We start from the raw sequence: 11,034 nt of genomic DNA on the forward strand, positions 1-11,034 counted from the left end.
ATTTTTTAATTTTTGAAATATTAATAAGTAGTATTATTTTTTTTGGATAAGCTTTTATGAACTAAAATAATTGCTTTATGACAAAATAAAAAGTCATAATGATTTTAAATAGATAGTTGTTCAAATAGTCATAACTATTTGAACTTGTTCGGTAAACAAATTTATTTTTTCAAATCTCATGCTTATTAATTTTTTGAATGTTAATAAATTAATATTATTTTGTTCCGAACAAGCTTGTATAAACTGAAACAATTATTATATGACTAAATAAAATGTTAGAACGATTTGAAATACATAACTATTCTAATAGTCTTAATTATATGAACTGGTTCGACAAACATATTTATTTTTTAAATCTCATATTAATTTTTGAAATATTATTCAAATAGTATTATATTTATCCGAATATGCTTGTATGATAAAAAAATTGTTTTATGAGAAAACAAAGGTCATAACTATTTAAGATTAATATTTGTTCAAATATTCATAACTATTTGAACTGGTTTAAAAAACATGTTTAGTTTTTAAATCTCTTGCTTATTAATTTTTTAAATATTAATAAAGTAATATTATTTTATTTCGAATAAGTTTTTATGAACTAAAACAATTTTTTGATGACAAAACAAAATGTCACAACAACTTTAAATAGATAATTGTTCAAATAGTCAAATCTATTTTAACTTGTTCGATAAATAGATTTATTTTCTAAAATCTCTTGTTCATTAATGTTAATAAATTACTATTATTTTTTTTAATAAGCTTGTATGAACTAAAATAATTGTTTTATGATTAAGCAAAAACTCAAAACGATTTGAAATGGATAATTGTTCTAATAGTCTTAGCTATTTGAACTGGTTTGGCAAGCACATTTATTTTTTAAATCTCTTACTTACTAATTTTTGAAATATTGTTAAATTAGTATTATTTTAATATGAATAAGCTTGTGTGAAACAAAACAATTATTTTATGAAAAAATAAAGATCATAACAATTTGAGATAGATAATTGTTCAAATAGTCATAACTATTTGAACTATTTTAGTAAACAGATTTAGTTTTTAAATCTCTTATTAATTTTCAAAATATTAATATATTAATATTATTTTATTCTAAATAATTTTGCATGAACAGAAACAATTATTTTATGACAAAACAAAAGGTCATAACAATTTGAAATAGATAATTGTTCAAATGGATATGACTATTTGAACTTGTTCATAAATAGATTTATTTTTTAAATCCCCTACCTATTAATTTTCAGAATATAAATAATAATTATTATTTTATTCTAAATAAACTTGTATGATAGAAATAATTATTTTATGACAAAACAAAAGATCTTAACTATTTGAAATAAAAACTTGTTCAAACAGTCATAACTATTTGAACTTGCTCAGTAAATTATTTATTTTTTAAATTTTTTACTTATTAATTTTAAAAATATTAATAAATTAGTATTATCTTATTCAAGTATGCTTGATAAATAGAAAGAATTGGTTTATGAAAAAATAAAAGGTCATAACTTTTTGAAATAGATAATTGTTCAAATTGTCATAACTATTTGAAATAGATAATTGTTCAAATTATCATAATTATTTGAATATGTTCATAAAATAGATTTATTTTTTAAATTTTTACTTATTAATTTTTGAAATATTAATAAGTTTATATTATTTTATTTGGAATAAGCTTGTGCGAACAGAAAAAATTATTTTATGATAAAATAAAAGGTCAAAACGATTTAAAATAAATAATTGTTAAATAGTCATGAATATTTAACTTGTTTAGTAAATAGATTAATATTTTAAATCTCTTACTAAAAATTTTTTGGAATATTAATAAATTAATATTGTTTTATTTCGAATAAGCTTATATGAATTGATACAATTGTTTTATGACAAAATGAAAGGCTATACTGATTTGAAATAGATAATTATTTAGATAGTTATGACTATTTGAACTTGTTTAGTAAATATATTTATTTTAAAAACTTTTACTTATTAATTTTTGAAATATTAATAAATTAATATTATTTTTATTTGAATAAGCTTGTATGAGCAAAAACAATTGTTTCATAACAAAACTAAAAGTCGTAACGATTTGAAATAAATAATTGGTCAAATAGTCATAACTGTTTGAACTTATTTAGTAAACAGATTTATTTTTTAAATCTTTTACTTCTTAATTGTCTGAATATTAATAAATTTGGATTATTTTAATTGAAATAAGCTTGTATGAATAGAAAAAATTATTTTATGACAAAATGAAAAGTTATAGCGATTTGAAATAGGTAATTGTTTAAATAGTCATCATTATTTGAACTTGTTTGATAAACAAATTAAGTTAAACCTTTTACTTATTAATGTTTGGAATGTTAATAAATTAGAATTATGCTATTCCGAATCAGGTTGTACGAACAGAAACAATTGTTTTATGACAAAATAAAGGTTATAACATTTTAAAATAGATAATTGTTCAAACAGTCATAATTGTTTGCACTAGTCAGGTCAACAAATACATTTTCTAAATCTGTTACTTATTAATTTTTAAATTAGTATTGCTTTATTCCAAATAAAAATGTATGAATAGGAACAATTGTTCAGCAAACAAAAGGCATAACAATTTGAAATAGATAATTATTTATATAGCCTTAACTATTTGAATTGGTTCAGCAAACAAATTTATTTTTTAAATCTCTTAGTTATTAATTTTCATAATATTGTTAGATTAGTATTATTTTATTTTGAATAAGCTTATAGGAACATAAATAATTGTTTTATGACAAAACAAAAGGTTATAACAATTTAAAATATATAATTATTCAAATAGTCATAACTATTTGAACTAGTTCGGTAAACATATTTATTTTTTAAATCTCCTACTTATTAATTTTTGAAATATTAATAAATTAAAATTATTTTATTTCGAATAGGCTTGTATGATGAAAAACAATTGTTTTATATCAAAACAAAAGTTCATAACAATTTGAAATAGATAATTGCTCAAATGGTCATAATTATTTGAACTGATTTGATAAACTGATTTATTTTTTAAAATCCAATTTATTAATTTTCAAAATATTAAGAAAGTAATATTATTTTATTTTGGATAAGCCTTTATGAACTAAAACAATTGTTTTTGATAAAACAAAAGGTCATAATGATTGGAAATAGATAACTGTTCAAATTTTGAACTTGGTTAGTAAACAGATTTTTTTTTTAAATTTCTTGGTTATTAATTTTTTGAATGTTAAAGAAATAGTATTATTTTATTTTGAATAAGCATGTGCGAACTAAAATAATTATTTTATGAACAAACAAAAGGTCATAATGATTTGAAATAGATAATTGTTCTAATAGTCTTAACTATTTGAACTAGTTCAACAAACACATGTATTTTTTAAATCTCTTACTTATTAATTTTTAGAATATTACTAGTTTAGTAATATTTTACTCCAAATAAGCTTGTATGAATAGAAAAAATTGTTTTATGACAAAACAAAGATCATAACTATTTGAACTGGCTTGGTAAATAGATTTAGTTATTAAATCTCTTATTAATTTTTAAAATATTAAAAAACTATTATTATTTTATTCTAAATAATTTTTTATGAATAAAAAAATTTATTTTACGAAAAACAAAATGTCACAACAATTTGATATAGATAATAGTTCAAATGGACATGACTATTTGAACTTGTTTGGTAAACAAATTTATTGTCTAAATCTCCATCTTATTAATTTTTAGAATATTAATAAATTAATATTATTTTATTTTGAATAAACTTGTATGAACGTAACGATTTGGCATAAATAATTGTTTAAATAGTCATAACTATTTGAACTCCTCAGTAAACAGATTTCTTTTTTAAATATTTTACTTGTTAATTTTTAGAAGTTTAATAAATTAGTATTATTTTATTCTGACTAAGCTTATATGAATAGAAACAATTGGTTTATAATAAAACAAAAGGTCATAATGATTTCAAATAGATAATTATTCAAATAATCTTTAACTATTTGAATGTGTTTAGAAAATAGATTTATTTTTAAAATTTTTACTAATTAATTTTTGAAATATTAACAAATTTAAATTATTTTATTCAAAATAAGCTTGCATGAACAGAACCAATTATTTTATTACAAAACAAAAGGTTATAGCAATTTCAAATAGATAATTGTTCAAACAATCACAATTATTTATACTTGTTCAGTAAACTTATTTATTCAATTTTTAAATCCTTTTATTATTATTTTTTGAATTATTAATAAATTAGTATTATTTTATTTTGAATAAGCTTATATGAACTAAAACAATTCTTTTATGGCAAAACAAAAGGTCATAATGATTTGAAATAGATAATTATTTAAATAGTCATGATTATTTGACCTAGTTTGGTAAACATATTTATTTTTAAAATTTTTTACTTATTAATTGTTGAAATATTAATAAATTAGTATTATTTTAATCTAAATTAGCTTGTATGAACAGAAACAACTATTTTATAATATAATTAAAAGTCATAATGATTTAAAATAAATAATTACACAAATATTCATAACTATTTGAACTAGTTTGATAAATAGATTTATTTTATAAATCTCTTATTAATTTTTGAAATATTAATATATTAGTATTACTTTATTTTGAACAAACTTAGATGAACAAAAACATTTGTTTTATAACAAAACAAAATGTCATAATGATTTGAAATAGATAATTGCTAAATAATCATAATTATTTGAACCAGTGAGGTAAATAGAATTATTTTTTAAATCTCTTATTAATTTTTGAAATATTAATAAATTTGTGTTATTTTATTAAATAAGCAAGTATGAATTCAAAAAAACTTATTTTATGACAAAACAAAAGATCATAACGATTTGAAAGAGATTATTATTCATATAGTTTGAACTGGTTTGGTAAACAAATTTATGTTTTAATTCCCTTAGTTGTTAATTTTTGGAATATTATTAGATCAATATTATTTTATTTCAAATAAGCTTGTATGAACAAAAATAATTGTTTTATGGAAGAACAAACGATTATAATGATTTGGAGTTTACAATTGTTCAAATAGTCATAACTATTTGAGCTAGTTTGGTAAACAAATTTATTTTTTAAATCTTACTTATTAATTTTTGAAAGATTAATAAATTAGTTTTATTTTATTCTGAATAAGCTTGAATGTTCAAAAATAATTGTTATATGACCAGGCAAAAGGTAATTACAATTTGAAATAGATAATTGTTGACAAGGCTATAATTATTTGAATTAATTCAGTAAACAAATTAACTTTTTAAATTACTTACTTATTTTTAGAATATTAAAAATTAGTATTATTTTATTTTGAATAAGCTTATATGAACTGAAATGATTATTTTATGACAAAATAAAAAGGTCATAATAATTAGAAATAGATAATTGTTCATGTAGTCTTAATTGTTTGAACTGCTTCGACAAATTGATTTTTTTTAAAATCTTTTAGTTATTAATTTTTAAAATATTTTAAAATTAGTATTATTTTGTTTTGAATTAGTTTGTATGAACTGAAACAATTATTTTACAACAAAACAAAAGGTTATAACAATTTGAAATCGGTAATTATTCAAATAGGAACTAGTTTGGTAAACAAATTTATTTTTTAAATCTTCTACTTATTAATTTTGGAAATATTAATAAATTAGTATTATTTTATTCTGAGCAAGCTTGCATGATGAAAATTCTTTTTACAAAACAAAAGTTTATAATGATTTGAAATAGATAATTATTCAAATGGCCTTAATTATTTTAATTGATTCGATAAATAGATTCTTTTTTTAAATCACTTTCTTATTAATTTTTTAAATATTAATACATTATTATTATTTTATTTCAAATAAGCTTGTTTCAACTAAAACAATTGTTTTATGATGAAACAAAAGGTCGTAATGATTTTAAATATACAATTGTTTAAATAATCGTAACTATTTGAATTTATTCAAAAAATAATTTTTTTAAAAATATCTTGCTTAGTAATTTTTGAAATATTAATAAACTAGTTTTATTTTATTTTGGATAAGCATTTATGAACTGAAACAATTATTTTATGACAAAATAAAAGGTCATAACGATTTAAATAAGTAATTGTTCAAATAGTCATAACTGTTTGAGTTTGTTTGGTAAATAGATTTATTTTTTCAAATCTTTTGCTTATTAATTTTTTGAATGTTAATATATTAGGATTATTTTATTCCCAATAAGCTTGTATGATATAGAACAAATATTTATGACTAAAAAAAAATCAAAATGATTTGAAAAGAATAGTTCTTCTAATAGTTATAATAATTTAAATTGTTTTGGTAAATAGAATTATTATTTAAATCTCTTACTTATAAAATTTTGAAATATTAACAAATTAGTTTTATTTTATTCTGAATAAACTTGTATGACCTAAAATAATAATTTTATGACAAAACAAAAGGTCACAACGATTTAAAATAGATAATTGTTCATATAATCTTAACTGTTTGAACTAGTTTGGCAAATGGATTTATTTTTAAATCTCGTAGTTATGAATTTTTAGAATATTATTAAATTTATATTATTTTATTTTGAATAAACTTGTATGAATAGAAATAATTATTTTATAATAGAACAAAAGGTTATAACAATTTGAAATAGATAATTGTTCAAATAGTCATTACTATAACTATTTGAACTAGTTTGGTAAACATATTTATTTATTAAATCTCTTACTAATTCTTGAAATATTAATAAATTAGTATTATTTTATTTCAAATAAGCTTGTATGCTGAAAAATAATTGTTTTATGACAAAACAAAAGGTAATAATGATTTTATTTAAATGCTGAAAAGCAATTGTTTTATGACAAAACGAAAGGTAATAACAATTTGAAATAAATAATTGTTCGAATGGTCATAATTATTTCATCTGATTTGGTAAACTGATTTATTTTTTAAATCTCTTATTAATTTTTGAAATATTAATAAAATAGTATTATTTTATTTTTGGATAAGCTTTTAGGAACTAAAACAATTGTTTTATGATAAAACAAAAGTTCATAATGCCTTTAAATAGATAATTATTCAAATAATCATAACTATTTGAACTTGTTCAGTAAATAAAGTTATTTTTTCAAATCTCTTGCTTATTAATTTTTAGAATATTAATAAATCAATATTATTTTATTCTGAATAATTTTGCATGAACAAAAACAATTATTTTATGACAAAACAAAATGTCATTATGATTTGAAATAGATAATTGTTCAAATAGGCATGATTCTTTAAATTGATTCGGTAAACAAGTTAACTTTTTAAATCACTTACTAATTTTTAGAATATTAATAAATTAGTATTATTTTATTTAGAATAAGCTTGTATAAACTGAAACAATTGTTTTACAATAAAATAAAATGTCATAATGATTTTAAATAGAGAATTATTCAAATAGTCGTAACTATTTGAATTTGTTCAGTAAACAAATTTATTTGTTTAAACTCTTACTTATTGATTTTGGAAATATTAAAAAATTAGTATTATTTTATTTTAGATAAGCTTATATAAACTAAAAAAAATCTTTTATGTCAAAACAAAAGGCCATAATGATTTTAAATAAATAATTATTCAAATAGTCATAACTATTTGAAATTGTTTGGTAAAATGATTTATGCTTTCAAATCTTTGCTTATTAATTTTTCAAATGTTAATAAATTTAGATTATTTTATTCCGAATAAGATTGTAAGATATGAAACAAATATTTTTAACTAAACAGAAGGTCAAAACAATTTGAAATAAATAATAATTCTAATAGTTTTAACTATTTGAACTTATTCAACAGTCACATTTATTTTTTAAATTTTCTACTTATTAATTTTTGGAATATTATTAGTTTAGTATTATTGTTATTCGAATAAGTTTCTATGATTAGAAAAAATTGTTTTATGACAAAACAAATATCTTAATGAGTTGAGAATAATAATTGTTCAAATAGTAATAACTATTTAAATTGGTTCAGTAAACAGATTTATTTCTTAAATCTCTTATTAATTTTTGAAATGTTAATAAATTAGTATTATTTTATTTTGAATAAACTTGTATGCTAAAAAGCAATTGTTTTACGATAAAACAAAAGGTCATAACTATTTGATAAAGATAAATGTTCAAATGGCCATAATGATTTTAATTGTTCAGTAAAAAGATTTATTTTTTAAATTTCTTAAATATATTTATTTTTTAAATTTCTTACTTATTATTGAGGAAATATTAATAAATTAATATTATTTTATTCCGTCTAAGCTTGTTCTAACTGAAACAATTATTTTATGAAAAATCAAAAGGTTATAACAATTTTAAATAGATAATTATTCAAATAGTAATAACTATTTGAATTTGTTTGATAAACCGATTTATTTTTTTAAATCTTTTTCCTATTAATTTTTTTAATGTTAATAAATTAGTATTAAATTTATTCTTAATAAGTTTGTATGAACTGAAACAATTGTTTTATGACTAAACAAAAGGTCAGAATGATTTGAAATAGATAATTTTTTTAATAGTCGTAACCATTTAAATTGATTCAGTAAACAAATTTATTTTTTAAATGTTTTACTTATTAATTTTTAAAATATTATTAAATTAGTGTTATTTTAATCCAAATAAGCTTGTATGAATAAAACAATAGGGTTTAACTATTTGAAATAGATAATCATTCATATAGTCTTAACTATTTGAAATGGTATGGCAATTAGATTTATTTTTTAATTTTCTTGGTTATTAAGTTTTGGAATATTATTAAATTAGTATTATTTTATTTCAAACAAAATAGTATGAATAGAACCAATTATTTGATGATAAAATAAAAGGTTATAATGATTTGAAATAGATAATTATTCAAATAGTCAAAACTATTTGAAATGGTTTGGTAAACAAATTTACTTTTTAAATCTCTTATTGATTAGTTTTCTAAATATTAGTACATTAGTATTACTTTATTTCGATCAAACTTATATTAATAAAAACAATTATTTTATGACAAAACAAAAAGTAATAACGATTAGAAAAAGATAATTGCTTAAATCGTTATAATTATTTGAACTGATTTGGTAAATAGAATTATTTTCTAAACCTCTTACTTATAAATTTTTGAAATAGTAATAAATTAGTTTTATTCTATATCAAATAAGCTTGTATGAGCTAAAATAATTGTTTTATGACAAAACAAAAGGCCATAACAATTTGAAATAAATAATTGTCCATATAGTCTTAACTATTTGACCTAGTTCGGCAAACAAATTTATTTTTTAAATCTCTTAGTTATTAATTTTTGAAATATTACTAAATTAGTACATTTTATTCTGAATTAGCTTGCATGAACAGAAACAATTGTTCTATGATTGAACAAAAAGGTATAACAATTTGAAATAAATAATTGTTCAAATAGTCAAAACTATTTGAACTAGTTTGGTAAATAGATTTTTTTTAAATCTCTTATTAATTCTTCAAATATGAATAAATTAGTATTATTTTATTTTTAAAAAACTTATATGTTGAAAAATAATTATTTTATGATAAAATAAAAGGTAATAACGATTTGAAATAGATAATTTTTCAAATGGCTATAATTATTTGAATTGATTCGGTAAACTAATTTATTTTTCAAATCTCTTATTAAATTTTGAAAATTAATAAAGTAGTATTATTTTATTTTTTATAAGCTTTTATGAACTAAAACAATTGTTTTATGACAAAACAAAAGGTAATAACGATTTTAAATAGATAATTGTTCAAATAGTCATAACTATTTGAACTTGTTTAGTAAACAGATTTATTTTTTCAAATCTCTTGCTTATTAATTTTTTGAATGTTAATAAATTAGTATTATTTCTTTTGGATAAGTTTGTATGAACTAAAACAATTATTAAACAAAAGGTCAAAACAATTTGAAATAGATAATTATTCTAATAGTTTTAACTATTTGATTTGATTTGGCAAACGCATTTATTTTTTAAATCTCTTATTAATTTTTGAAATATTATTAAATTAGTATTATATTTATCTAAATAAGCTTGTATGATTAGAAACAATTTGAGATTATAACAATTTGGGATTGATATTTGTTCAAATGGTCATAAATATTTGAACTAGTTTGGAAAATAGCTTTTGTTTTTAAATCTCATGCTTATTAATTTTCAAAATATTAATAAAGTAGTATTATTTTATATCGAATAAGTTTTTATGAACTAAAACAATTGTTTTATAACAAAAAATGATTATAATGACTTTAAATAGATAATTATTCAAATAGTCCAATCTATTTGAACTTGCTTGATAAGTAGATGTATTTTTTAAATATTTTACTTATTAATTTTTAAAATATTAACAAATTAATATTATTTTATTTTAAATAAGTTTGTATGAATTTGTGGCAAAACAAAAGGTAATAACTATTTGAAATAGGCAATTGTTCAAAGAGTCATAACTATTTGAATATGTTCAGAAAACATATTTATTTTTAAATTTTTGCTTATTAATTTTGGAATATTAATAAATTTATATTATTTTATTCTAAATAAGCTTGTATGAATAGAAACAATTGTTTTATGACAAAACAAAAGGTCATAATGATTTGAAATAGATAATTGTTTAAATAGACATAACTATTTGAATTTGTTCAGTAAACAAATTCATTTTTAAATCTCTTAACTCATTAATTTTTGGAATATTAATAAATTAATATTATTTTATTTCAAATAAGCCTATATGAACTGATAAAATTATTTTATGGCAAACAAAAGGTGATGACAATTGGAAATAAAAAATTATTCAAATAGTTATAACTGTTTGAACTAGTTCAGTAAACATATTTATTTTTAAAATCTTTTACTTATTAATTGTCGAAATATTAATAAATTAATATTATTTTAATATAAATAAGCTTGTATGAATAAAAACAATTGTTTTATGATAAAATAGAAAGTCATAATAATTTGAAATAAGTAAATATTCAAATAGTCAAAACTATTTAAACTTAT

Source organism: Durio zibethinus, chromosome 23 (assembly GCF_047325235.1).
Source record: "Durio zibethinus cultivar Kanyao isolate XHJ-2024 chromosome 23, ASM4732523v1, whole genome shotgun sequence".
Taxonomy (NCBI): Eukaryota; Viridiplantae; Streptophyta; class Magnoliopsida; order Malvales; family Malvaceae; genus Durio; species Durio zibethinus.